Consider the following 18,890-nt stretch of genomic DNA (forward strand, 5'->3'; position numbering starts at 1 on the left):
TATTGGTCAACATTTATGGTATAATCTATTTAAAAATGTAAAAACTTAAATAAATCATATTGTGCCTACGACAATTGGTATTCCTAGGCGGTCATCCATCCAAGTACTAACCAATCCCGAAGTTGCTTAACTTCCGAGATCGGACGAGATCGGGTGCATTCAACCTGGTATGGTCGTAGCCAGTATTGGTCAACATTTATGGTCTAATCTATTTAAAAATGTAAAAACTTAAATAAATCATATTGTGCCTACGACAATTGGTATTCCTAGGCGGTCACCCATCCAAGTACTAACCAATCCCCACGTTGCTTAACTTACGAGATCGGACGAGATCGGACGAGATCGGGTGCATTCAACCTGGTATGGTCGTAGTCAGTATTGGTCAACATTTATGGTCTAATCTATTTAAAAATGTAAAAACTTAAATAAATCATATTGTGCCTACGACAATTGGTATTCCTAGGCGGTCACCCATCCAAGTACTAACCAATCCCGACGCTGCTTAACATCCGAGATCGGACGAGATCGGGTGCATTCAACCTGGTATGGTCGTAAGCAGTTTTTCTCAACATTTTATGTCTAATCTAATTAAAAAATAAAAACTTAAATAAATCATATTTTGCCTACGACAATTGGTATTCCTAGGCGGTCACCCATCCAAGTACCAACCAATCCCGACGTTGCTTAACTTCCGAGATCGGACGAGATCGGGTGCATTCAACCTGGTATGGTCGTAGTCAGTATTGGTCAACATTTATGGTCTAATCTATTTAAAAATGTAAAAACTTAAATAAATCATATTGTGCCTACGACAATTGGTATTCCTAGGCGGTCACCCATCCAAGTACTAACCAATCCCGACGCTGCTTAACATCCGAGATCGGACGAGATCGGGTGCATTCAACCTGGTATGGTCGTAAGCAGTTTTTCTCAACATTTTATGTCTAATCTAATTAAAAAATAAAAACTTAAATAAATCATATTTTGCCTACGACAATTGGTATTCCTAGGCGGTCACCCATCCAAGTACCAACCAATCCCGACGTTGCTTAACTTCCGAGATCGGACGAGATCGGGTGCATTCAACCTGGTATGGTCGTAGTCAGTATTGGTCAACATTTATGGTATAATCTATTTAAAAATGTGAAAACTTAAATAAATCATATTGTGCCTACGACAATTGGTATTCCTAGGCGGTCACCCATCCAAGTACTAACCAATCCCGAAGTTGCTTAACTTCCGAGATCGGACGAGATCGGGTGCATTCAACCTGGTATGGTCGTAGCCAGTATTGGTCAACATATTTTGGTCTAATCTATTTAAAAATGTAAAAACTTAAATAAAACATATTGTGCCTACGACAATTGGTATTCCTAGGCGGTCACCCATCCAAGTACCAACCAATCCCGACGTTGCTTAACTTCCGAGATCGGACGAGATCGGGTGCATTCAACCTGGTATGGTCGTAGTCAGTATTGGTCAACATTTATGGTATAATCTATTTAAAAATGTGAAAACTTAAATAAATCATATTGTGCCTACGACAATTGGTATTCCTAGGCGGTCACCCATCCAAGTACTAACCAATCCCGAAGTTGCTTAACTTCCGAGATCGGACGAGATCGGGTGCATTCAACCTGGTATGGTCGTAGCCAGTATTGGTCAACATATTTTGGTCTAATCTATTTAAAAATGTAAAAACTTAAATAAAACATATTGTGCCTACGACAATTGGTATTCCTAGGCGGTCACACATCCAAGTACTAACCAATCCCGACGCTGCTTAACATCCGAGATCGGACGAGATCGGGTGCATTCAACCTGGTATGGTCGTAAGCAGTTTTTCTCAACATTTTATGTCTAATCTAATTAAAAAATAAAAACTTAAATAAATCATATTTTGGCTACGACAATTGGTATTCCTAGGCGGTCACCCATCCAAGTACCAACCAATCCCGACGTTGCTTAACTTCCGAGATCGGACGAGATCGGGTGCATTCAACCTGGTATGGTCGTAGTCAGTATTGGTCAACATTTATGGTCTAATCTATTTAAAAATGTAAAAACTTAAATAAAACATATTGTGCCTACGACAATTGGTATTCCTAGGCGGTCACCCATCCAAGTACTAACCAATGCCGACGTTGCTTAACTTCCGAGATCGGACGAGATCGGGTGCATTCAAAATGGTATGGTCGTAGAAAGTATTGGTCAACATTTATGGTCTAATCTATTTAAAAATGTAAAAACTTAAATAAATCATATTGTGCCTACGACAATTGGTATTCCTAGGCGGTCATCCATCCAAGTACTAACCAATCCCGAAGTTGCTTAACTTCCGAGATCGGACGAGATCGGGTGCATTCAACCTGGTATGGTCGTAGCCAGTATTGGTCAACATTTATGGTCTAATCTATTTAAAAATGTAAAAACTTAAATAAATCATATTGTGCCTACGACAATTGGTATTCCTAGGCGGTCACCCATCCAAGTACTAACCAATCCCCACGTTGCTTAACTTCCGAGATCGGACGAGATCGGGTGCATTCAACCTGGTATGGTCGTAGTCAGTATTGGTCAACATTTATGGTCTAATCTATTTAAAAATGTAAAAACTTAAATAAATCATATTGTGCCTACGACAATTGGTATTCCTAGGCGGTCACCCATCCAAGTACTAACCAATCCCGACGCTGCTTAACATCCGAGATCGGACGAGATCGGGTGCATTCAACCTGGTATGGTCGTAAGCAGTTTTTCTCAACATTTTATGTCTAATCTAATTAAAAAATAAAAACTTAAATAAATCATATTTTGCCTACGACAATTGGTATTCCTAGGCGGTCACCCATCCAAGTACCAACCAATCCCGACGTTGCTTAACTTCCGAGATCGGACGAGATCGGTGCATTCAACCTGGTATGGTCGTAGTCAGTATTGGTCAACATTTATGGTCTAATCTATTTAAAAATGTAAAAACTTAAATAAAACATATTGTGCCTACGACAATTGGTATTCCTAGGCGGTCACCCATCCAAGTACTAACCAATGCCGACGTTGCTTAACTTCCGAGATCGGACGAGATCGGGTGCATTCAAAATGGTACGGTCGTAGAAAGTATTGGTCAACATTTATGGTATAATCTATTTAAAAATGTGAAAACTTAAATAAATCATATTGTGCCTACGACAATTGGTATTCCTAGGCGGTCACCCATCCAAGTACTAACCAATCCCGAAGTTGCTTAACTTCCGAGATCGGACGAGATCGGGTGCATTCAACCTGGTATGGTCGTAGCCAGTATTGGTCAACATATTTTGGTTTAATCTATTTAAAAATGTAAAAACTTAAATAAAACATATTGTGCCTACGACAATTGGTATTCCTAGGCGGTCACCCATCCAAGTACTAACCAATCCCGACGTTGCTTAACATCCGAGATCGGACGAGATCGGGTGCATTCAACCTGGTATGGTCGTAAGCAGTTTTTCTCAACATTTTATGTCTAATCTAATTAAAAAAGTAAAAACTTAAATAAATCATATTTTGCCTACGACAATTGGTATTCCTAGGCGGTCACCCATCCAAGTACTAACCAATCCCGACGTTGCTTAACTTCCGAGATCGGACGAGATCGGGTGCATTCAACCTGGTATGGTCGTAGTCAGTATTGGTCAACATTTATGGTCTAATCTATTTAAAAATGTAAAAACTTAATTAAATCATATTGTGCCTACCACAATTGGCATTCCTAGGCGGTCACCCATCCAAGTACTAACCAATCCCGACGTTGCTTAACATCCGAGATCGGACGAGATCGGGTGCATTCAACCTGGTATGGTCGTAAGCAGTTTTTCTCAACATTTTATGTCTAATCTAATTAAAAAAGTAAAAACTTAAATAAATCATATTTTGCCTACGACAATTGGTATTCCTAGGCGGTCACCCATCCAAGTACCAACCAATCCCGACGTTGCTTAACTTCCGAGAAAGGACGAGATCGGGTGCATTCAACCTGGTATGGTCGTAGTCAGTATTGGTCAACATTTATGGTCTAATCTATTTAAAAATGTAAAAACTTAAATAAAACATATTGTACCTACGACAATTGGTATTCCTAGGCGGTCACCCATCCAAGTACTAACCAATGCCGACGTTGCTTAACTTCTGAGATCGGACGAGATCGGGTGCATTCAAAATGGTATGGTCGTAGAAAGTATTGGTCAACATTTATGGTATAATCTATTTAAAAATGTAAAAACTTAAATAAATCATATTGTGCCTACGACAATTGGTATTCCTAGGCGGTCACCCATCCAAGTACTAACCAATCCCGAAGTTGCTTAACTTCCGAGATCGGACGAGATCGGGTGCATTCAACCTGGTATGGTCGTAGCCAGTATTGGTCAACATATTTTGGTCTAATCTATTTAAAAATGTAAAAACTTAAATAAAACATATTGTGCCTACGACAATTGGTATTCCTAGGCGGTCACCCATCCAAGTACTAACCAATCCCGACGTTGCTTAACATCCGAGATCGGACGAGATCGGGTGCATTCAACCTGGTATGGTCGTAAGCAGTTTTTCTCAACATTTTATGTCTAATCTAATTTAAAAAGTAAAAACTTAAATAAATCATATTTTGCCTACGACAATTGGTATTCCTAGGCGGTCACCCATCCAAGTACTAACCAATCCCGACGTTGCTTAACTTCCGAGATCGGACGAGATCGGGTGCATTCAACCTGGTATGGTCGTAGTCAGTATTGGTCAACATTTATGGTCTAATCTATTTAAAAATGTAAAAACTTAATTAAATCATATTGTGCCTACCACAATTGGCATTCCTAGGCGGTCACCCATCCAAGTACTAACCAATCCCGACGTTGCTTAACATCCGAGATCGGACGAGATCGGGTGCATTCAACCTGGTATGGTCGTAAGCAGTTTTTCTCAACATTTTATGTCTAATCTAATTAAAAAAGTAAAAACTTAAATAAATCATATTTTGCCTACGACAATTGGTATTCCTAGGCGGTCACCCATCCAAGTACTAACCAATCCCGACGTTGCTTAACTTCCGAGATCGGACGAGATCGGGTGCATTCAACCTGGTATGGTCGTAGTCAGTATTGGTCAACATTTATGGTCTAATCTATTTAAAAATGTAAAAACTTAAATAAATCATATTGTGCCTACGACAATTGGTATTCCTAGGCGGTCACCCATCCAAGTACTAACAAATCCCGACGCTGCTTAACATCCGAGATCGGACGAGATCGGGTGCATTCAATCTGGTATGGTCGTAAGCAGTTTTTCTCAACGTTTTATGTCTAATCTAATTAAAAAATAAAAACTTAAATAAATCATATTTTGCCGACGACAATTGGTATTCCTAGGCGGTCACCCATCCAAGTACCAACCAATCCCGACGTTGCTTAACTTCCGAGATCGGACGAGATCGGGTGCATTCAACCTGGTATGGTCGTAGTCAGTATTGGTCAACATTTATGGTCTAATCTATTTAAAAATGTAAAAACTTAAATAAAACATATTGTGCCTACGACAATTGGTATTCCTAGGCGGTCACCCATCCAAGTACTAACCAATGCCGACATTGCTTAACTTCCGAGATCGGACGAGATCGGGTGCATTCAAAATGGTATGGTCGTAGAAAGTATTGGTCAACATTTATGGTATAATCTATTTAAAAATGTAAAAACTTAAATAAATCATATTTTGCCTACGACAATTGGTATTCCTAGGCGGTCACCCATCCAAGTACCAACCAATCCCGACGTTGCTTAACTTCCGAGATCGGACGAGATCGGGTGCATTCAACCTGGTATGGTCGTAGTCAGTATTGGTCAACATTTATGGTCTAATCTATTTAAAAATGTAAAAACTTAAATAAAACATATTGTGCCTACGACAATTGGTATTCCTAGGCGGTCACCCATCCAAGTACTAACCAATGCCGACGTTGTTTAACTTCCGAGATCGGACGAGATCGGGTGCATTCAAAATGGTATGGTCGTAGAAAGTATTGGTCAACATTTATGGTATAATCTATTTAAAAATGTAAAAACTTAAATAAATCATATTGTGCCTACGACAATTGGTATTCCTAGGCGGTCATCCATCCAAGTACTAACCAATCCCGAAGTTGCTTAACTTCCGAGATCGGACGAGATCGGGTGCATTCAACCTGGTATGGTCGTAGCCAGTATTGGTCAACATTTATGGTCTGATCTATTTAAAAATGTAAAAACTTAAATAAATCATATTGTGCCTACGACAATTGGTATTCCTAGGCGGTCACCCATCCAAGTACTAACCAATCCCCACGTTGCTCAACTTCCGAGATCGGACGAGATCGGGTGCATTCAACCTGGTATGGTGGTAGTCAGTATTGGTCAACATTTATGGTCTAATCTATTTAAAAATGTAAAAACTTAAATAAATCATTTTGTGCCTACGACAATTGGTATTCCTAGGCGGTCACCCATCCAAGTACTAACCAATCCCCACTTTGCTTAACTTCCGAGATCGGACGAGATCGGGTGCATTCAACCTGGTATGGTCGTAGTCAGTATTGGTCAACATTTATGGTCTAATCTATTTAAAAATGTAAAAACTTAAATAAATCATATTGTGCCTACGACAATTGGTATTCCTAGGCGGTCACCCATCCAAGTACTAACCAATCCCGACGCTGCTTAACATCCGAGATCGGACGAGATCGGGTGCATTCAACCTGGTATGGTCGTAAGCAGTTTTTCTCAACATTTTATGTCTAATCTAATTAAAAAATAAAAACTTAAATAAATCATATTTTGCCGACGACAATTGGTATTCCTAGGCGGTCACCCATCCAAGTACCAACCAATCCCGACGTTGCTTAACTTCCGAGATCGGACGAGATCGGGTGCATTCAACCTGGTATGGTCGTAGTCAGTATTGGTCAACATTTATGGTCTAATCTATTTAAAAATGTAAAAACTTAAATAAAACATATTGTGCCTACGACAATTGGTATTCCTAGGCGGTCACCCATCCAAGTACTAACCAATGCCGACATTGCTTAACTTCCGAGATCGGACGAGATCGGGTGCATTCAAAATGGTATGGTCGTAGAAAGTATTGGTCAACATTTATGGTATAATCTATTTAAAAATGTAAAAACTTAAATAAATCATATTGTGCCTACGACAATTGGTATTCCTAGGCGGTCACCCATCCAAGTACTAACCAATCCCGAAGTTGCTTAACTTCCGAGATCGGACGAGATCGGGTGCATTCAACCTGGTATGGTCGTAGCCAGTATTGGTCAACATATTTTGGTCTAATCTATTTAAAAATGTAAAAATTTAAATAAAACATATTGTGCCTACGACAATTGGTATTCCTAGGCGGTCACCCATCCAAGTACTAACGAATTCCGACGCTGCTTAACATCCGAGATCGGACGAGATCGGGTGCATTCAACCTGGTATGGTCGTAAGCAGTTTTTCTCAACATTTTATGTCTAATCTAATTAAAAAATAAAAACTTAAATAAATCATATTTTGCCTACGACAATTGGTATTCCTAGGCGGTCACCCATCCAAGTACCAACCAATCCCGACGTTGCTTAACTTCCGAGATCGGACGAGATCGGGTGCATTCAACCTGGTATGGTCGTAGTCAGTATTGGTCAACATTTATGGTCTAATCTATTTAAAAATGTAAAAACTTAAATAAAACATATTGTGCCTACGACAATTGGTATTCCTAGGCGGTCACCCATCCAAGTACTAACCAATGCCGACGTTGCTTAACTTCCGAGATCGGACGAGATCGGGTGCATTCAAAATGGTATGGTCGTAGAAAGTATTGGTCAACATTTATGGTATAATCTATTTAAAAATGTAAAAACTTAAATAAATCATATTGTGCCTACGACAATTGGTATTCCTAGGCGGTCATCCATCCAAGTACTAACCAATCCCGAAGTTGCTTAACTTCCGAGATCGGACGAGATCGGGTGCATTCAACCTGGTATGGCCGTAGCCAGTATTGGTCAACATTTATGGTCTAATCTATTTAAAAATGTAAAAACTTAAATAAATCATATTGTGTCTACGACAATTGGTATTCCTAGGCGGTCACCCATCCAAGTACTAACCAATCCCCACGTTGCTTAACTTCCGAGATCGGACGAGATCGGGTGCATTCAACCTGGTATGGTCGTAGTCAGTATTGGTCAACATTTATGGTCTAATCTATTTAAAAATGTAAAAACTTAAATAAATCATATTGTGCCTACGACAATTGGTATTCCTAGGCGGTCACCCATCCAAGTACTAACCAATCCCGACGCTGCTTAACATCCGAGATCGGACGAGATCGGGTGCATTCAACCTGGTATGGTCGTAAGCAGTTTTTCTCAACATTTTATGTCTAATCTAATTAAAAAATAAAAACTTAAATAAATCATATTTTGCCTACGACAATTGGTATTCCTAGGCGGTCACCCATCCAAGTACCAACCAATCCCGACGTTGCTTAACTTCCGAGATCGGACGAGATCGGGTGCATTCAACCTGGTATGGTCGTAGTCAGTATTGGTCAACATTTATGGTCTAATCTATTTAAAAATGTAAAAACTTAAATAAAACATATTGTGCCTACGACAATTGGTATTCCTAGGCGGTCACCCATCCAAGTACTAACCAATGCCGACGTTGCTTAACTTCCGAGATCGGGCGAGATCGGGTGCATTCAAAATGGTATGGTCGTAGCCAGTATTGGTCAACATATTTTGGTCTAATCTATTTAAAAATGTAAAAACTTAAATAAAACATATTGTGCCTACGACAATTGGTATTCCTAGGCGGTCACCCATCCAAGTACTAACCAATCCCGACGTTGCTTAACATCCGAGATCGGACGAGATCGGGTGCATTCAACCTGGTATGGTCGTAAGCAGTTTTTCTCAACATTTTATGTCTAATCTAATTAAAAAATAAAAACTTAAATAAATCATATTTTGCCTACGACAATTGGTATTCCTAGGCGTTCACTCATCCAAGTGCCAACCAATCCCGACGTTGCTTAACTTCCGAGATCGGACGAGATCGGGTGCATTCAACCTGGTATGGTCGTAGACAGTATTGGTCAACATTTTTTGGTATGAATTCTTTAAAAATGTAAACGATTAAATATATTTTAAAAATCATATTTTGCCTATGACAGTTGGAATTCCTAGGCGGTCACCCATCCAAGTACTAACCAATCCCGACATTGCTTAACTTCCGAGATCGGACGAGTTCGTGTGCGTTCAACCTGGTATGGTCGTAGGCAGTATTGGTCAACATTTTTTGGTCTGAACTCTTTAAAAATGTAAACATTTAAATATATTTTTAAAATCATATTTTGACTTCGACAATTGGTATTCCTAGGCGGTCACCCATCCAAGCACTAACCAATCCTGACGTTGCTTAACTTGCGAGATCGGACGAGATCGGTGCATTCAACCTGGTATGGTCGTAGGCATTATTGGTCAACATTTTTTGGTCTTATCTATTTAAAAATGTAAAAACTTAAATAAATCATATTTTGCCTACGATCATTTGTATTCCTAGGCGGTCACCAATTCAAGTACAGACCAATCCCGACGTTGTTTAACTTACGAGATCGGACGAGATCGGGTGCATTAAACATGGTATTGTCGTAGGCATCATTGGTCAACATTTTTTGGTCTAATCTATTTAAAAATTATAAACTTAAATAAATCATCTTTTGCCTACGACAATTGGCATTCCTAGGCGGTCACCCATCCAAGTACTAACCAATGCCGACGTTGCTTAACTTCCGAGATCGGACGAGATCGGGTGCATTCAAAATGGTATGGTCGTAGACAGTATTGGTCAACATTTATGGTATAATCTATTTAAAAATGTAAAAACTTAAATAAATCATCTTTTGCCTACGACAATTGGCATTCCTAGGCGGTCACCCATCCAAGTACTAACCAATCCCGACGTTGCTTAACATCCGAGATCGGACGAGATCGGGTGCATTCAACCTGGTATGGTCGTAAGCAGTTTTTCTCAACATTTTATGTCTAATCTAATTAAAAAAGTAAAAACTTAAATAAATCATATTTTGCCTACGACAATTGGTATTCCTAGGCGGTCACCCATCCAAGTACCAACCAATCCCGACGTTGCTTAACTTCCGAGATCGGACGAGATCGGGTGCATTCAACCTGGTATGGTCGCAGTCAGTATTGGTAAACATTTATGGTATAATCTATTTAAAAATGTAAAAACTTAAATAAATCATATTGTGCCTACGACAATTGGTATTCCTAGGCGGTCACCCATCCAAGTACTAACCAATCCCGAAGTTGCTTAACTTCCGAGATCGGTCGAGATCGGGTGCATTCAACCTGGTATGGTCGTAGCCAGTATTGGTCAACATATTTTGGTCTAATCTATTTAAAAATGTAAAAATTTAAATAAAACATATTGTGCCTACGACAATTGGTATTCCTAGGCGGTCACCCATCCAAGTACTAACCAATGCCGACGTTGCTTAACTTCCGAGATCGGACGAGATCGGGTGCATTCAAAATGGTATGGTCGTAGAAAGTATTGGTCAACATTTATGGTATAATCTATTTAAAAATGTAAAAACTTAAATAAATCATATTGTGCCTACGACAATTGGTATTCCTAGGCGGTCATCCATCCAAGTACTAACCAATCCCGAAGTTGCTTAACTTCCGAGATCGGACGAGATCGGGTGCATTCAACCTGGTATGGTCGTAGCCAGTATTGGTCAACATTTATGGTCTAATCTATTTAAAAATGTAAAAACTTAAATAAATCATATTGTGCCTACGACAATTGGTATTCCTAGGCGGTCACCCATCCAAGTACTAACCAATCCCCACGTTGCTTAACTTCCGAGATCGGACGAGATCGGGTGCATTCAACCTGGTATGGTCGTAGTCAGTATTGGTCAACATTTATGGTCTAATCTATTTAAAAATGTAAAAACTTAAATAAATCATATTGTGCCTACGACAATTGGTATTCCTAGGCGGTCACCCATCCAAGTACTAACCAATCCCGACGCTGCTTAACATCCGAGATCGGACGAGATCGGGTGCATTCAACCTGGTATGGTCGTAAGCAGTTTTTCTCAACATTTTATGTCTAATCTAATTAAAAAATAAAAACTTAAATAAATCATATTTTGCCTACGACAATTGGTATTCCTAGGCGGTCACCCATCCAAGTACCAACCAATCCCGACGTTGCTTAACTTCCGAGATCGGACGAGATCGGGTGCATTCAACCTGGTATGGTCGTAGTCAGTATTGGTCAACATTTATGGTCTAATCTATTTAAAAATGTAAAAACTTAAATAAAACATATTGTGCCTACGACAATTGGTATTCCTAGGCGGTCACCCATCCAAGTACTAACCAATGCCGACGTTGCTTAACTTCCGAGATCGGGCGAGATCGGGTGCATTCAAAATGGTATGGTCGTAGCCAGTATTGGTCAACATATTTTGGTCTAATCTATTTAAAAATGTAAAAACTTAAATAAAACATATTGTGCCTACGACAATTGGTATTCCTAGGCGGTCACCCATCCAAGTACTAACCAATCCCGACGTTGCTTAACATCCGAGATCGGACGAGATCGGGTGCATTCAACCTGGTATGGTCGTAAGCAGTTTTTCTCAACATTTTATGTCTAATCTAATTAAAAAATAAAAACTTAAATAAATCATATTTTGCCTACGACAATTGGTATTCCTAGGCGTTCACTCATCCAAGTGCCAACCAATCCCGACGTTGCTTAACTTCCGAGATCGGACGAGATCGGGTGGATTCAACCTGGTATGGTCGTAGACAGTATTGGTCAACATTTTTTGGTATGAATTCTTTAAAAATGTAAACGATTAAATATATTTTAAAAATCATATTTTGCCTATGACAGTTGGAATTCCTAGGCGGTCACCCATCCAAGTACTAACCAATCCCGACATTGCTTAACTTCCGAGATCGGACGAGTTCGTGTGCGTTCAACCTGGTATGGTCGTAGGCAGTATTGGTCAACATTTTTTGGTCTGAACTCTTTAAAAATGTAAACATTTAAATATATTTTTAAAATCATATTTTGACTTCGACAATTGGTATTCCTAGGCGGTCACCCATCCAAGCACTAACCAATCCTGACGTTGCTTAACTTGCGAGATCGGACGAGATCGGTGCATTCAACCGGGTATGGTCGTAGGCATTATTGGTCAACATTTTTTGGTCTTATCTATTTAAAAATGTAAAAACTTAAATAAATCATATTTTGCCTACGATCATTTGTATTCCTAGGCGGTCACCAATTCAAGTACAGACCAATCCCGACGTTGTTTAACTTACGAGATCGGACGAGATCGGGTGCATTAAACATGGTATTGTCGTAGGCATCATTGGTCAACATTTTTTGGTCTAATCTATTTAAAAATTATAAACTTAAATAAATCATCTTTTGCCTACGACAATTGGCATTCCTAGGCGGTCACCCATCCAAGTACTAACCAATGCCGACGTTGCTTAACTTCCGAGATCGGACGAGATCGGGTGCATTCAAAATGGTATGGTCGTAGACAGTATTGGTCAACATTTATGGTATAATCTATTTAAAAATGTAAAAACTTAAATAAATCATCTTTTGCCTACGACAATTGGCATTCCTAGGCGGTCACCCATCCAAGTACTAACCAATCCCGACGTTGCTTAACATCCGAGATCGGACGAGATCGGGTGCATTCAACCTGGTATGGTCGTAAGCAGTTTTTCTCAACATTTTATGTCTAATCTAATTAAAAAAGTAAAAACTTAAATAAATCATATTTTGCCTACGACAATTGGTATTCCTAGGCGGTCACCCATCCAAGTACCAACCAATCCCGACGTTGCTTAACTTCCGAGATCGGACGAGATCGGGTGCATTCAACCTGGTATGGTCGCAGTCAGTATTGGTAAACATTTATGGTATAATCTATTTAAAAATGTAAAAACTTAAATAAATCATATTGTGCCTACGACAATTGGTATTCCTAGGCGGTCACCCATCCAAGTACTAACCAATCCCGAAGTTGCTTAACTTCCGAGATCGGTCGAGATCGGGTGCATTCAACCTGGTATGGTCGTAGCCAGTATTGGTCAACATATTTTGGTCTAATCTATTTAAAAATGTAAAAATTTAAATAAAACATATTGTGCCTACGACAATTGGTATTCCTAGGCGGTCACCCATCCAAGTACTAACCAATGCCGACGTTGCTTAACTTCCGAGATCGGACGAGATCGGGTGCATTCAAAATGGTATGGTCGTAGAAAGTATTGGTCAACATTTATGGTATAATCTATTTAAAAATGTAAAAACTTAAATAAATCATATTGTGCCTACGACAATTGGTATTCCTAGGCGGTCATCCATCCAAGTACTAACCAATCCCGAAGTTGCTTAACTTCCGAGATCGGACGAGATCGGGTGCATTCAACCTGGTATGGTCGTAGCCAGTATTGGTCAACATTTATGGTCTAATCTATTTAAAAATGTAAAAACTTAAATAAATCATATTGTGCCTACGACAATTGGTATTCCTAGGCGGTCACCCATCCAAGTACTAACCAATCCCCACGTTGCTTAACTTCCGAGATCGGACGAGATCGGGTGCATTCAACCTGGTATGGTCGTAGTCAGTATTGGTCAACATTTATGGTCTAATCTATTTAAAAATGTAAAAACTTAAATAAATCATATTGTGCCTACGACAATTGGTATTCCTAGGCGGTCACCCATCCAAGTACTAACCAATCCCGACGCTGCTTAACATCCGAGATCGGACGAGATCGGGTGCATTCAACCTGGTATGGTCGTAAGCAGTTTTTCTCAACATTTTATGTCTAATCTAATTAAAAAATAAAAACTTAAATAAATCATATTTTGCCTACGACAATTGGTATTCCTAGGCGGTCACCCATCCAAGTACCAACCAATCCCGACGTTGCTTAACTTCCGAGATCGGACGAGATCGGGTGCATTCAACCTGGTATGGTCGTAGTCAGTATTGGTCAACATTTATGGTCTAATCTATTTAAAAATGTAAAAACTTAAATAAAACATATTGTGCCTACGACAATTGGTATTCCTAGGCGGTCACCCATCCAAGTACTAACCAATGCCGACGTTGCTTAACTTCCGAGATCGGGCGAGATCGGGTGCATTCAAAATGGTATGGTCGTAGCCAGTATTGGTCAACATATTTTGGTCTAATCTATTTAAAAATGTAAAAACTTAAATAAAACATATTGTGCCTACGACAATTGGTATTCCTAGGCGGTCACCCATCCAAGTACTAACCAATCCCGACGTTGCTTAACATCCGAGATCGGACGAGATCGGGTGCATTCAACCTGGTATGGTCGTAAGCAGTTTTTCTCAACATTTTATGTCTAATCTAATTAAAAAATAAAAACTTAAATAAATCATATTTTGCCTACGACAATTGGTATTCCTAGGCGTTCACTCATCCAAGTGCCAACCAATCCCGACGTTGCTTAACTTCCGAGATCGGACGAGATCGGGTGGATTCAACCTGGTATGGTCGTAGACAGTATTGGTCAACATTTTTTGGTATGAATTCTTTAAAAATGTAAACGATTAAATATATTTTAAAAATCATATTTTGCCTATGACAGTTGGAATTCCTAGGCGGTCACCCATCCAAGTACTAACCAATCCCGACATTGCTTAACTTCCGAGATCGGACGAGTTCGTGTGCGTTCAACCTGGTATGGTCGTAGGCAGTATTGGTCAACATTTTTTGGTCTGAACTCTTTAAAAATGTAAACATTTAAATATATTTTTAAAATCATATTTTGACTTCGACAATTGGTATTCCTAGGCGGTCACCCATCCAAGCACTAACCAATCCTGACGTTGCTTAACTTGCGAGATCGGACGAGATCGGTGCATTCAACCGGGTATGGTCGTAGGCATTATTGGTCAACATTTTTTGGTCTTATCTATTTAAAAATGTAAAAACTTAAATAAATCATATTTTGCCTACGATCATTTGTATTCCTAGGCGGTCACCAATTCAAGTACAGACCAATCCCGACGTTGTTTAACTTACGAGATCGGACGAGATCGGGTGCATTAAACATGGTATTGTCGTAGGCATCATTGGTCAACATTTTTTGGTCTAATCTATTTAAAAATTATAAACTTAAATAAATCATCTTTTGCCTACGACAATTGGCATTCCTAGGCGGTCACCCATCCAAGTACTAACCAATGCCGACGTTGCTTAACTTCCGAGATCGGACGAGATCGGGTGCATTCAAAATGGTATGGTCGTAGACAGTATTGGTCAACATTTATGGTATAATCTATTTAAAAATGTAAAAACTTAAATAAATATCTTTTGCCTACGACAATTGGCATTCCTAGGCGGTCACCCATCCAAGTACTAACCAATCCCGACGTTGCTTAACATCCGAGATCGGACGAGATCGGGTGCATTCAACCTGGTATGGTCGTAAGCAGTTTTTCTCAACATTTTATGTCTAATCTAATTAAAAAAGTAAAAACTTAAATAAATCATATTTTGCCTACGACAATTGGTATTCCTAGGCGGTCACCCATCCAAGTACCAACCAATCCCGACGTTGCTTAACTTCCGAGATCGGACGAGATCGGGTGCATTCAACCTGGTATGGTCGCAGTCAGTATTGGTAAACATTTATGGTCTAATCTATTTAAAAATGTAAAAACTTAAATAAATCATATTGTGCCTACGACAATTGGTATTCCTAGGCGGTCACCCATCGAAATACTAACCAATGCCGACGTTGCTTAACTTCCGAGATCGGACGAGATCGGGTGCATTCAAAATGGTATGGTCGTAGACAGTATTGGTCAACATTTATGGTATAATCTATTTAAAAAGGTAAAAACTTAAATAAATCATATTGTGCCTACGACAATTGGTATTCCTAGGCGGTCACCCATCCAAGTACTAACCAATCCCGACGTTTCTTAACATCCGAGATCGGACGAGATCGGGTGCATGCAACCTGGTATGGTCGTAAGCAGTTTTTCTCAACATTTTATGTCTAATCTAATTAAAAAAGTAAAAACTTAAATAAATCATATTTTGCCTACGACAATTGGTATTCCTAGGCGGTCACCCATCCAAGTGCCAACCAATCCCGACGTTGCTTAACTTCCGAGATCGGACGAGATCGGGTGCATTCAACCTGGTATGGTCGTAGACAGTATTGGTCAACATTTTTTGGTATGAATTCTTTAAAAATGTAAACATTTAAATATATTTTTAAAATCATATTTTGACTTCGACAATTGGTATTCCTAGGCGGTCACCCATCCAAGTACTAACCAATCCTGACGTTGCTTAACTTGCGAGATCGGACGAGATCGGTGCATTCAACCTGGTATGGTCGTAGGCATTATTGGTCAACATTTTTTGGGCTTATCTATTTAAAAATGTAAAAACTTAAATAAATCATATTTTGCCTACGATAATTTGTATTCCTAGGCGGTCACCCATCCAAGTACTAACCAATCCCGACGTTGCTTAACATCCGAGATCGGACGAGATAGGGTGCATTCAACCTGGTATGGTCGTAAGCAGTTTTTCTCAACATTTTATGTCTAATCTATTTAAAAATTATAAACTTAAATAAATCATCTTTTGCCTACGACAATTGGCATTCCTAGGCGGTCACCCATCCAAGTACTGACCAATCCGGACGTTGCTTAACTTACGAGATCGGACGAGATTGAGTACATTAACCTGGTATGGTCGTAGTCAGTATTGGTCAACATTTTTTGGTCTTATCTATTTAAAAATGTAAAAACTTAAATAAATCATATTTTGCCTACGACAATTGGTATTCCTAGGCGGACACCCATCCAAGTACTAACCAATCTCGACGTTGCTTAACTTCCGAGATCGGACGAGATCGGGTGCATTAAACATGGTATTGTCGTAGGCATCATTGGTCAACATTTTTTGGTCTAATCTATTTAAAAATTATAAACTTAAATAAATCATCTTTTGTCTACGACAATTGGCATTCCTAGGCGGTCACCCATCCAAGTACTGACCATTCCCGACGTTGCTTAACTTACGAGATCGGACGAGATTGAGTACATTAACCTGGTATGGTCGTAGTCAGTATTGGTCAACATTTTTTGGTCTTATCTTTTTAAAAATGTAAAAACTTAAATAAATCATATTTTGCCTACGACAATTGGTATTCCTAGGCGGTCACCCATCCAAGTACTTACCAATCCCGACGTTGCTTTACTTCCGAGATCGGGTGCATTCAACCAGGTATGGTCGTAGGCAGTATTGGTCAACATTGTTTGGTCTAAACTCTTTGAAAATGCAAACATTTATATATATTTTAAAAATCATATTTTGCCTACGACAAATTGGTATTCCAACGAGGTCACCCATCCAAGTACTAACCAATCCCGACATTGGTTAACTTCCGAGATCGGACGAGTTCGGGTGCATTCAACCTGGTATGGTCGTAGGCAGTATTGGTCAACATTTTTTGGTCTGAACTCTTTAAAAATGTAAACATTTAAATATATTTTTTTCCGAGATCGGACGAGATCGGGGGCATTAAACATGGCACGGTCTTTGGCAGTATTGGTCAACATTTTTTGGTCTAATTTCTTTGAAAATGTAAACATTTATATATATTTTAAAAATCATATTTTGCCTACGACAATTGGTATTCCTAGGCGGTCACCCATCCAAGTACCAACCAATCCCGACGTTGCTTAACTTCCGAGATCGGACGAGATCGGGTGCATTCAACCTGGTATGGTCGTAGACAGTATTGGTCAACATTAATTGGTATGAATTCTTTAAAAATGTAAACGATTAAATATATTTTAAAAATCATATTTTGCCTATGACAGTTGGAATTCCTAGGCGGTCACCCATCCAAGTACTAACCAATCCCGACATTGGTTAACTTCCGAGATCGGACGAGATCGGGTGCATTCAACCTGGTATGGTCGTAAGCAGTTTTTCTCAACATTTTATGTCTAATCTAATTAAAAAAGTAAAAACTTAAATAAATCATATTTTGCCTACGACAATTGGTATTCCTAGGCGGTCACCCATCCAAGTACCAACCAATCCCGACGTTGCTTAACTTCCGAGATCGGACGAGATCGGGTGCATTCAACCTGGTATGGTCGCAGTCAGTATTGGTAAACATTTATGGTCTAATCTATTTAAAAATGTAAAAACTTAAATAAATCATATTGTGCCTACGACAATTGGTATTCCTAGGCGGTCACCCATCGAAATACTAACCAATGCCGACGTTGCTTAACTTCCGAGATCGGACGAGATCGGGTGCATTCAAAATGGTATGGTCGTAGACAGTATTGGTCAACATTTATGGTATAATCTATTTAAAAAGGTAAAAACTTAAATAAATCATATTTTGCCTACGACAATTGGCATTCCTAGGCGGTCACCCATCCAAGTACTAACCAATCCCGACGTTGCTTAACATCCGAGATCGGACGAGATCGGGTGCATTCAACCTGGTATGGTCGTAAGCAGTTTTTCTCAACATTTTATGTCTAATCTAATTAAAAAAGTAAAAACTTAAATAAATCATATTTTGCCTACGACAATTGGTATTCCTAGGCGGTCACCCATCCAAGTACCAACCAATCCCGACGTTGCTTAACTTCTGAGATCGGACGAGATCGGGTGCATTCAACCTGGTATGGTCGCAGTCAGTATTGGTAAACATTTAT

At 39.3% G+C, this 18,890-nt stretch overlaps 52 non-coding genes and 48 pseudogenes across 52 annotated transcripts; all 100 read right to left on the reverse strand.

The window, feature by feature from the left end:
• Positions 1-62: 62 nt before the first annotated feature.
• LOC146148809 (5S ribosomal RNA) lies at positions 63-181 on the reverse strand. The gene has a single exon (XR_014496374.1). It is a non-coding gene; the product is annotated as a 5S ribosomal RNA (ribosomal RNA).
• A 64-nt stretch (positions 182-245) lies between these two features.
• On the reverse strand, positions 246-374 carry LOC146148810 (5S ribosomal RNA; annotated as a pseudogene).
• A 64-nt stretch (positions 375-438) lies between these two features.
• On the reverse strand, positions 439-557 carry LOC146148811 (5S ribosomal RNA). Its single transcript, XR_014497258.1, has one exon. It is a non-coding gene; the product is annotated as a 5S ribosomal RNA (ribosomal RNA).
• Positions 558-620: 63 nt separating this feature from the next.
• On the reverse strand, positions 621-739 carry LOC146148812 (5S ribosomal RNA). The gene has a single exon (XR_014497070.1). It is a non-coding gene; the product is annotated as a 5S ribosomal RNA (ribosomal RNA).
• A 64-nt stretch (positions 740-803) lies between these two features.
• LOC146148813 (5S ribosomal RNA) lies at positions 804-922 on the reverse strand. Its single transcript, XR_014497259.1, has one exon. It is a non-coding gene; the product is annotated as a 5S ribosomal RNA (ribosomal RNA).
• A 63-nt stretch (positions 923-985) lies between these two features.
• Positions 986-1,104, reverse strand: LOC146148814 (5S ribosomal RNA). The gene has a single exon (XR_014497072.1). It is a non-coding gene; the product is annotated as a 5S ribosomal RNA (ribosomal RNA).
• Positions 1,105-1,168: 64 nt separating this feature from the next.
• Positions 1,169-1,287, reverse strand: LOC146148815 (5S ribosomal RNA). Its single transcript, XR_014495440.1, has one exon. It is a non-coding gene; the product is annotated as a 5S ribosomal RNA (ribosomal RNA).
• Positions 1,288-1,352: 65 nt separating this feature from the next.
• Positions 1,353-1,471, reverse strand: LOC146148816 (5S ribosomal RNA). Its single transcript, XR_014497073.1, has one exon. It is a non-coding gene; the product is annotated as a 5S ribosomal RNA (ribosomal RNA).
• A 64-nt stretch (positions 1,472-1,535) lies between these two features.
• LOC146148817 (5S ribosomal RNA) lies at positions 1,536-1,654 on the reverse strand. The gene has a single exon (XR_014495441.1). It is a non-coding gene; the product is annotated as a 5S ribosomal RNA (ribosomal RNA).
• A 65-nt stretch (positions 1,655-1,719) lies between these two features.
• LOC146148818 (5S ribosomal RNA) lies at positions 1,720-1,838 on the reverse strand (annotated as a pseudogene).
• Positions 1,839-1,901: 63 nt separating this feature from the next.
• LOC146148819 (5S ribosomal RNA) lies at positions 1,902-2,020 on the reverse strand. The gene has a single exon (XR_014497288.1). It is a non-coding gene; the product is annotated as a 5S ribosomal RNA (ribosomal RNA).
• Positions 2,021-2,084: 64 nt separating this feature from the next.
• On the reverse strand, positions 2,085-2,203 carry LOC146148820 (5S ribosomal RNA; annotated as a pseudogene).
• Positions 2,204-2,267: 64 nt separating this feature from the next.
• On the reverse strand, positions 2,268-2,386 carry LOC146148821 (5S ribosomal RNA). The gene has a single exon (XR_014496375.1). It is a non-coding gene; the product is annotated as a 5S ribosomal RNA (ribosomal RNA).
• A 64-nt stretch (positions 2,387-2,450) lies between these two features.
• Positions 2,451-2,569, reverse strand: LOC146148822 (5S ribosomal RNA). The gene has a single exon (XR_014496115.1). It is a non-coding gene; the product is annotated as a 5S ribosomal RNA (ribosomal RNA).
• Positions 2,570-2,633: 64 nt separating this feature from the next.
• On the reverse strand, positions 2,634-2,752 carry LOC146148823 (5S ribosomal RNA). Its single transcript, XR_014497260.1, has one exon. It is a non-coding gene; the product is annotated as a 5S ribosomal RNA (ribosomal RNA).
• A 63-nt stretch (positions 2,753-2,815) lies between these two features.
• On the reverse strand, positions 2,816-2,933 carry LOC146148824 (5S ribosomal RNA; annotated as a pseudogene).
• Positions 2,934-2,997: 64 nt separating this feature from the next.
• Positions 2,998-3,116, reverse strand: LOC146148825 (5S ribosomal RNA; annotated as a pseudogene).
• A 64-nt stretch (positions 3,117-3,180) lies between these two features.
• LOC146148826 (5S ribosomal RNA) lies at positions 3,181-3,299 on the reverse strand. The gene has a single exon (XR_014495442.1). It is a non-coding gene; the product is annotated as a 5S ribosomal RNA (ribosomal RNA).
• A 65-nt stretch (positions 3,300-3,364) lies between these two features.
• LOC146148827 (5S ribosomal RNA) lies at positions 3,365-3,483 on the reverse strand. The gene has a single exon (XR_014496566.1). It is a non-coding gene; the product is annotated as a 5S ribosomal RNA (ribosomal RNA).
• A 64-nt stretch (positions 3,484-3,547) lies between these two features.
• LOC146148828 (5S ribosomal RNA) lies at positions 3,548-3,666 on the reverse strand. Its single transcript, XR_014495771.1, has one exon. It is a non-coding gene; the product is annotated as a 5S ribosomal RNA (ribosomal RNA).
• Positions 3,667-3,730: 64 nt separating this feature from the next.
• LOC146148829 (5S ribosomal RNA) lies at positions 3,731-3,849 on the reverse strand (annotated as a pseudogene).
• Positions 3,850-3,913: 64 nt separating this feature from the next.
• Positions 3,914-4,032, reverse strand: LOC146148830 (5S ribosomal RNA; annotated as a pseudogene).
• Positions 4,033-4,096: 64 nt separating this feature from the next.
• LOC146148831 (5S ribosomal RNA) lies at positions 4,097-4,215 on the reverse strand (annotated as a pseudogene).
• A 64-nt stretch (positions 4,216-4,279) lies between these two features.
• On the reverse strand, positions 4,280-4,398 carry LOC146148832 (5S ribosomal RNA). The gene has a single exon (XR_014495443.1). It is a non-coding gene; the product is annotated as a 5S ribosomal RNA (ribosomal RNA).
• A 65-nt stretch (positions 4,399-4,463) lies between these two features.
• LOC146148833 (5S ribosomal RNA) lies at positions 4,464-4,582 on the reverse strand. Its single transcript, XR_014496567.1, has one exon. It is a non-coding gene; the product is annotated as a 5S ribosomal RNA (ribosomal RNA).
• Positions 4,583-4,646: 64 nt separating this feature from the next.
• Positions 4,647-4,765, reverse strand: LOC146148834 (5S ribosomal RNA). The gene has a single exon (XR_014495772.1). It is a non-coding gene; the product is annotated as a 5S ribosomal RNA (ribosomal RNA).
• A 64-nt stretch (positions 4,766-4,829) lies between these two features.
• LOC146148835 (5S ribosomal RNA) lies at positions 4,830-4,948 on the reverse strand (annotated as a pseudogene).
• Positions 4,949-5,012: 64 nt separating this feature from the next.
• LOC146148836 (5S ribosomal RNA) lies at positions 5,013-5,131 on the reverse strand. The gene has a single exon (XR_014495773.1). It is a non-coding gene; the product is annotated as a 5S ribosomal RNA (ribosomal RNA).
• Positions 5,132-5,195: 64 nt separating this feature from the next.
• LOC146148837 (5S ribosomal RNA) lies at positions 5,196-5,314 on the reverse strand (annotated as a pseudogene).
• Positions 5,315-5,377: 63 nt separating this feature from the next.
• Positions 5,378-5,496, reverse strand: LOC146148838 (5S ribosomal RNA; annotated as a pseudogene).
• Positions 5,497-5,560: 64 nt separating this feature from the next.
• On the reverse strand, positions 5,561-5,679 carry LOC146148839 (5S ribosomal RNA; annotated as a pseudogene).
• A 64-nt stretch (positions 5,680-5,743) lies between these two features.
• On the reverse strand, positions 5,744-5,862 carry LOC146148840 (5S ribosomal RNA). Its single transcript, XR_014497074.1, has one exon. It is a non-coding gene; the product is annotated as a 5S ribosomal RNA (ribosomal RNA).
• Positions 5,863-5,926: 64 nt separating this feature from the next.
• Positions 5,927-6,045, reverse strand: LOC146148841 (5S ribosomal RNA; annotated as a pseudogene).
• A 64-nt stretch (positions 6,046-6,109) lies between these two features.
• LOC146148842 (5S ribosomal RNA) lies at positions 6,110-6,228 on the reverse strand. Its single transcript, XR_014496376.1, has one exon. It is a non-coding gene; the product is annotated as a 5S ribosomal RNA (ribosomal RNA).
• Positions 6,229-6,292: 64 nt separating this feature from the next.
• Positions 6,293-6,411, reverse strand: LOC146148843 (5S ribosomal RNA; annotated as a pseudogene).
• Positions 6,412-6,475: 64 nt separating this feature from the next.
• Positions 6,476-6,594, reverse strand: LOC146148844 (5S ribosomal RNA). Its single transcript, XR_014498015.1, has one exon. It is a non-coding gene; the product is annotated as a 5S ribosomal RNA (ribosomal RNA).
• Positions 6,595-6,658: 64 nt separating this feature from the next.
• On the reverse strand, positions 6,659-6,777 carry LOC146148845 (5S ribosomal RNA). The gene has a single exon (XR_014497262.1). It is a non-coding gene; the product is annotated as a 5S ribosomal RNA (ribosomal RNA).
• A 63-nt stretch (positions 6,778-6,840) lies between these two features.
• Positions 6,841-6,959, reverse strand: LOC146148846 (5S ribosomal RNA; annotated as a pseudogene).
• Positions 6,960-7,023: 64 nt separating this feature from the next.
• LOC146148847 (5S ribosomal RNA) lies at positions 7,024-7,142 on the reverse strand (annotated as a pseudogene).
• Positions 7,143-7,206: 64 nt separating this feature from the next.
• On the reverse strand, positions 7,207-7,325 carry LOC146148848 (5S ribosomal RNA). Its single transcript, XR_014495444.1, has one exon. It is a non-coding gene; the product is annotated as a 5S ribosomal RNA (ribosomal RNA).
• Positions 7,326-7,390: 65 nt separating this feature from the next.
• Positions 7,391-7,509, reverse strand: LOC146148849 (5S ribosomal RNA; annotated as a pseudogene).
• Positions 7,510-7,572: 63 nt separating this feature from the next.
• Positions 7,573-7,691, reverse strand: LOC146148850 (5S ribosomal RNA). Its single transcript, XR_014497075.1, has one exon. It is a non-coding gene; the product is annotated as a 5S ribosomal RNA (ribosomal RNA).
• Positions 7,692-7,755: 64 nt separating this feature from the next.
• On the reverse strand, positions 7,756-7,874 carry LOC146148851 (5S ribosomal RNA; annotated as a pseudogene).
• Positions 7,875-7,938: 64 nt separating this feature from the next.
• Positions 7,939-8,057, reverse strand: LOC146148852 (5S ribosomal RNA). The gene has a single exon (XR_014496894.1). It is a non-coding gene; the product is annotated as a 5S ribosomal RNA (ribosomal RNA).
• A 64-nt stretch (positions 8,058-8,121) lies between these two features.
• LOC146148853 (5S ribosomal RNA) lies at positions 8,122-8,240 on the reverse strand. The gene has a single exon (XR_014496020.1). It is a non-coding gene; the product is annotated as a 5S ribosomal RNA (ribosomal RNA).
• A 64-nt stretch (positions 8,241-8,304) lies between these two features.
• Positions 8,305-8,423, reverse strand: LOC146148854 (5S ribosomal RNA). The gene has a single exon (XR_014497263.1). It is a non-coding gene; the product is annotated as a 5S ribosomal RNA (ribosomal RNA).
• A 63-nt stretch (positions 8,424-8,486) lies between these two features.
• On the reverse strand, positions 8,487-8,605 carry LOC146148855 (5S ribosomal RNA). Its single transcript, XR_014497076.1, has one exon. It is a non-coding gene; the product is annotated as a 5S ribosomal RNA (ribosomal RNA).
• Positions 8,606-8,669: 64 nt separating this feature from the next.
• LOC146148856 (5S ribosomal RNA) lies at positions 8,670-8,788 on the reverse strand (annotated as a pseudogene).
• A 65-nt stretch (positions 8,789-8,853) lies between these two features.
• Positions 8,854-8,972, reverse strand: LOC146148857 (5S ribosomal RNA). Its single transcript, XR_014496568.1, has one exon. It is a non-coding gene; the product is annotated as a 5S ribosomal RNA (ribosomal RNA).
• Positions 8,973-9,035: 63 nt separating this feature from the next.
• On the reverse strand, positions 9,036-9,154 carry LOC146148858 (5S ribosomal RNA; annotated as a pseudogene).
• Positions 9,155-9,228: 74 nt separating this feature from the next.
• On the reverse strand, positions 9,229-9,347 carry LOC146148859 (5S ribosomal RNA; annotated as a pseudogene).
• A 74-nt stretch (positions 9,348-9,421) lies between these two features.
• LOC146148860 (5S ribosomal RNA) lies at positions 9,422-9,539 on the reverse strand (annotated as a pseudogene).
• Positions 9,540-9,604: 65 nt separating this feature from the next.
• On the reverse strand, positions 9,605-9,723 carry LOC146148861 (5S ribosomal RNA; annotated as a pseudogene).
• A 64-nt stretch (positions 9,724-9,787) lies between these two features.
• LOC146148862 (5S ribosomal RNA) lies at positions 9,788-9,906 on the reverse strand (annotated as a pseudogene).
• Positions 9,907-9,970: 64 nt separating this feature from the next.
• Positions 9,971-10,089, reverse strand: LOC146148863 (5S ribosomal RNA). The gene has a single exon (XR_014497571.1). It is a non-coding gene; the product is annotated as a 5S ribosomal RNA (ribosomal RNA).
• A 64-nt stretch (positions 10,090-10,153) lies between these two features.
• LOC146148864 (5S ribosomal RNA) lies at positions 10,154-10,272 on the reverse strand. The gene has a single exon (XR_014498082.1). It is a non-coding gene; the product is annotated as a 5S ribosomal RNA (ribosomal RNA).
• Positions 10,273-10,336: 64 nt separating this feature from the next.
• On the reverse strand, positions 10,337-10,455 carry LOC146148865 (5S ribosomal RNA). Its single transcript, XR_014496855.1, has one exon. It is a non-coding gene; the product is annotated as a 5S ribosomal RNA (ribosomal RNA).
• Positions 10,456-10,520: 65 nt separating this feature from the next.
• On the reverse strand, positions 10,521-10,639 carry LOC146148866 (5S ribosomal RNA; annotated as a pseudogene).
• A 64-nt stretch (positions 10,640-10,703) lies between these two features.
• Positions 10,704-10,822, reverse strand: LOC146148867 (5S ribosomal RNA). Its single transcript, XR_014496377.1, has one exon. It is a non-coding gene; the product is annotated as a 5S ribosomal RNA (ribosomal RNA).
• Positions 10,823-10,886: 64 nt separating this feature from the next.
• LOC146148868 (5S ribosomal RNA) lies at positions 10,887-11,005 on the reverse strand. Its single transcript, XR_014496116.1, has one exon. It is a non-coding gene; the product is annotated as a 5S ribosomal RNA (ribosomal RNA).
• Positions 11,006-11,069: 64 nt separating this feature from the next.
• Positions 11,070-11,188, reverse strand: LOC146148869 (5S ribosomal RNA). Its single transcript, XR_014497264.1, has one exon. It is a non-coding gene; the product is annotated as a 5S ribosomal RNA (ribosomal RNA).
• A 63-nt stretch (positions 11,189-11,251) lies between these two features.
• LOC146148870 (5S ribosomal RNA) lies at positions 11,252-11,370 on the reverse strand. The gene has a single exon (XR_014497077.1). It is a non-coding gene; the product is annotated as a 5S ribosomal RNA (ribosomal RNA).
• A 64-nt stretch (positions 11,371-11,434) lies between these two features.
• Positions 11,435-11,553, reverse strand: LOC146148871 (5S ribosomal RNA; annotated as a pseudogene).
• Positions 11,554-11,618: 65 nt separating this feature from the next.
• On the reverse strand, positions 11,619-11,737 carry LOC146148872 (5S ribosomal RNA). Its single transcript, XR_014496569.1, has one exon. It is a non-coding gene; the product is annotated as a 5S ribosomal RNA (ribosomal RNA).
• A 63-nt stretch (positions 11,738-11,800) lies between these two features.
• On the reverse strand, positions 11,801-11,919 carry LOC146148873 (5S ribosomal RNA; annotated as a pseudogene).
• Positions 11,920-11,993: 74 nt separating this feature from the next.
• Positions 11,994-12,112, reverse strand: LOC146148874 (5S ribosomal RNA; annotated as a pseudogene).
• A 74-nt stretch (positions 12,113-12,186) lies between these two features.
• LOC146148875 (5S ribosomal RNA) lies at positions 12,187-12,304 on the reverse strand (annotated as a pseudogene).
• A 65-nt stretch (positions 12,305-12,369) lies between these two features.
• Positions 12,370-12,488, reverse strand: LOC146148876 (5S ribosomal RNA; annotated as a pseudogene).
• Positions 12,489-12,552: 64 nt separating this feature from the next.
• Positions 12,553-12,671, reverse strand: LOC146148877 (5S ribosomal RNA; annotated as a pseudogene).
• Positions 12,672-12,735: 64 nt separating this feature from the next.
• Positions 12,736-12,854, reverse strand: LOC146148878 (5S ribosomal RNA). The gene has a single exon (XR_014497573.1). It is a non-coding gene; the product is annotated as a 5S ribosomal RNA (ribosomal RNA).
• Positions 12,855-12,918: 64 nt separating this feature from the next.
• On the reverse strand, positions 12,919-13,037 carry LOC146148879 (5S ribosomal RNA). The gene has a single exon (XR_014498083.1). It is a non-coding gene; the product is annotated as a 5S ribosomal RNA (ribosomal RNA).
• Positions 13,038-13,101: 64 nt separating this feature from the next.
• Positions 13,102-13,220, reverse strand: LOC146148880 (5S ribosomal RNA). Its single transcript, XR_014496856.1, has one exon. It is a non-coding gene; the product is annotated as a 5S ribosomal RNA (ribosomal RNA).
• A 65-nt stretch (positions 13,221-13,285) lies between these two features.
• On the reverse strand, positions 13,286-13,404 carry LOC146148881 (5S ribosomal RNA; annotated as a pseudogene).
• Positions 13,405-13,468: 64 nt separating this feature from the next.
• Positions 13,469-13,587, reverse strand: LOC146148882 (5S ribosomal RNA). Its single transcript, XR_014496378.1, has one exon. It is a non-coding gene; the product is annotated as a 5S ribosomal RNA (ribosomal RNA).
• Positions 13,588-13,651: 64 nt separating this feature from the next.
• LOC146148883 (5S ribosomal RNA) lies at positions 13,652-13,770 on the reverse strand. The gene has a single exon (XR_014496117.1). It is a non-coding gene; the product is annotated as a 5S ribosomal RNA (ribosomal RNA).
• A 64-nt stretch (positions 13,771-13,834) lies between these two features.
• On the reverse strand, positions 13,835-13,953 carry LOC146148884 (5S ribosomal RNA). The gene has a single exon (XR_014497265.1). It is a non-coding gene; the product is annotated as a 5S ribosomal RNA (ribosomal RNA).
• A 63-nt stretch (positions 13,954-14,016) lies between these two features.
• Positions 14,017-14,135, reverse strand: LOC146148885 (5S ribosomal RNA). The gene has a single exon (XR_014497078.1). It is a non-coding gene; the product is annotated as a 5S ribosomal RNA (ribosomal RNA).
• Positions 14,136-14,199: 64 nt separating this feature from the next.
• Positions 14,200-14,318, reverse strand: LOC146148886 (5S ribosomal RNA; annotated as a pseudogene).
• A 65-nt stretch (positions 14,319-14,383) lies between these two features.
• LOC146148887 (5S ribosomal RNA) lies at positions 14,384-14,502 on the reverse strand. Its single transcript, XR_014496571.1, has one exon. It is a non-coding gene; the product is annotated as a 5S ribosomal RNA (ribosomal RNA).
• Positions 14,503-14,565: 63 nt separating this feature from the next.
• LOC146148888 (5S ribosomal RNA) lies at positions 14,566-14,684 on the reverse strand (annotated as a pseudogene).
• A 74-nt stretch (positions 14,685-14,758) lies between these two features.
• LOC146148889 (5S ribosomal RNA) lies at positions 14,759-14,877 on the reverse strand (annotated as a pseudogene).
• A 74-nt stretch (positions 14,878-14,951) lies between these two features.
• Positions 14,952-15,069, reverse strand: LOC146148890 (5S ribosomal RNA; annotated as a pseudogene).
• Positions 15,070-15,134: 65 nt separating this feature from the next.
• LOC146148891 (5S ribosomal RNA) lies at positions 15,135-15,253 on the reverse strand (annotated as a pseudogene).
• Positions 15,254-15,317: 64 nt separating this feature from the next.
• LOC146148892 (5S ribosomal RNA) lies at positions 15,318-15,436 on the reverse strand (annotated as a pseudogene).
• A 63-nt stretch (positions 15,437-15,499) lies between these two features.
• LOC146148893 (5S ribosomal RNA) lies at positions 15,500-15,618 on the reverse strand. The gene has a single exon (XR_014497574.1). It is a non-coding gene; the product is annotated as a 5S ribosomal RNA (ribosomal RNA).
• Positions 15,619-15,682: 64 nt separating this feature from the next.
• LOC146148894 (5S ribosomal RNA) lies at positions 15,683-15,801 on the reverse strand. The gene has a single exon (XR_014498085.1). It is a non-coding gene; the product is annotated as a 5S ribosomal RNA (ribosomal RNA).
• A 64-nt stretch (positions 15,802-15,865) lies between these two features.
• Positions 15,866-15,984, reverse strand: LOC146148895 (5S ribosomal RNA; annotated as a pseudogene).
• A 64-nt stretch (positions 15,985-16,048) lies between these two features.
• LOC146148896 (5S ribosomal RNA) lies at positions 16,049-16,167 on the reverse strand (annotated as a pseudogene).
• A 64-nt stretch (positions 16,168-16,231) lies between these two features.
• Positions 16,232-16,350, reverse strand: LOC146148897 (5S ribosomal RNA; annotated as a pseudogene).
• Positions 16,351-16,424: 74 nt separating this feature from the next.
• LOC146148898 (5S ribosomal RNA) lies at positions 16,425-16,542 on the reverse strand (annotated as a pseudogene).
• A 65-nt stretch (positions 16,543-16,607) lies between these two features.
• On the reverse strand, positions 16,608-16,726 carry LOC146148899 (5S ribosomal RNA; annotated as a pseudogene).
• Positions 16,727-16,972: 246 nt separating this feature from the next.
• On the reverse strand, positions 16,973-17,091 carry LOC146148900 (5S ribosomal RNA; annotated as a pseudogene).
• A 247-nt stretch (positions 17,092-17,338) lies between these two features.
• Positions 17,339-17,447, reverse strand: LOC146148901 (5S ribosomal RNA; annotated as a pseudogene).
• Positions 17,448-17,521: 74 nt separating this feature from the next.
• On the reverse strand, positions 17,522-17,641 carry LOC146148902 (5S ribosomal RNA). Its single transcript, XR_014498087.1, has one exon. It is a non-coding gene; the product is annotated as a 5S ribosomal RNA (ribosomal RNA).
• Positions 17,642-17,827: 186 nt separating this feature from the next.
• On the reverse strand, positions 17,828-17,946 carry LOC146148903 (5S ribosomal RNA). Its single transcript, XR_014496392.1, has one exon. It is a non-coding gene; the product is annotated as a 5S ribosomal RNA (ribosomal RNA).
• A 74-nt stretch (positions 17,947-18,020) lies between these two features.
• On the reverse strand, positions 18,021-18,139 carry LOC146148904 (5S ribosomal RNA; annotated as a pseudogene).
• A 64-nt stretch (positions 18,140-18,203) lies between these two features.
• Positions 18,204-18,322, reverse strand: LOC146148905 (5S ribosomal RNA). Its single transcript, XR_014498086.1, has one exon. It is a non-coding gene; the product is annotated as a 5S ribosomal RNA (ribosomal RNA).
• A 64-nt stretch (positions 18,323-18,386) lies between these two features.
• Positions 18,387-18,505, reverse strand: LOC146148906 (5S ribosomal RNA; annotated as a pseudogene).
• Positions 18,506-18,569: 64 nt separating this feature from the next.
• LOC146148907 (5S ribosomal RNA) lies at positions 18,570-18,688 on the reverse strand. The gene has a single exon (XR_014497575.1). It is a non-coding gene; the product is annotated as a 5S ribosomal RNA (ribosomal RNA).
• A 64-nt stretch (positions 18,689-18,752) lies between these two features.
• LOC146148908 (5S ribosomal RNA) lies at positions 18,753-18,871 on the reverse strand (annotated as a pseudogene).
• Positions 18,872-18,890: the final 19 nt, after the last annotated feature.

Source organism: Ascidiella aspersa, chromosome 4, assembly GCF_963924565.1.
Source record: "Ascidiella aspersa chromosome 4, kaAscAspe10.2, whole genome shotgun sequence".
Taxonomy (NCBI): domain Eukaryota; kingdom Metazoa; phylum Chordata; class Ascidiacea; order Phlebobranchia; family Ascidiidae; genus Ascidiella; species Ascidiella aspersa.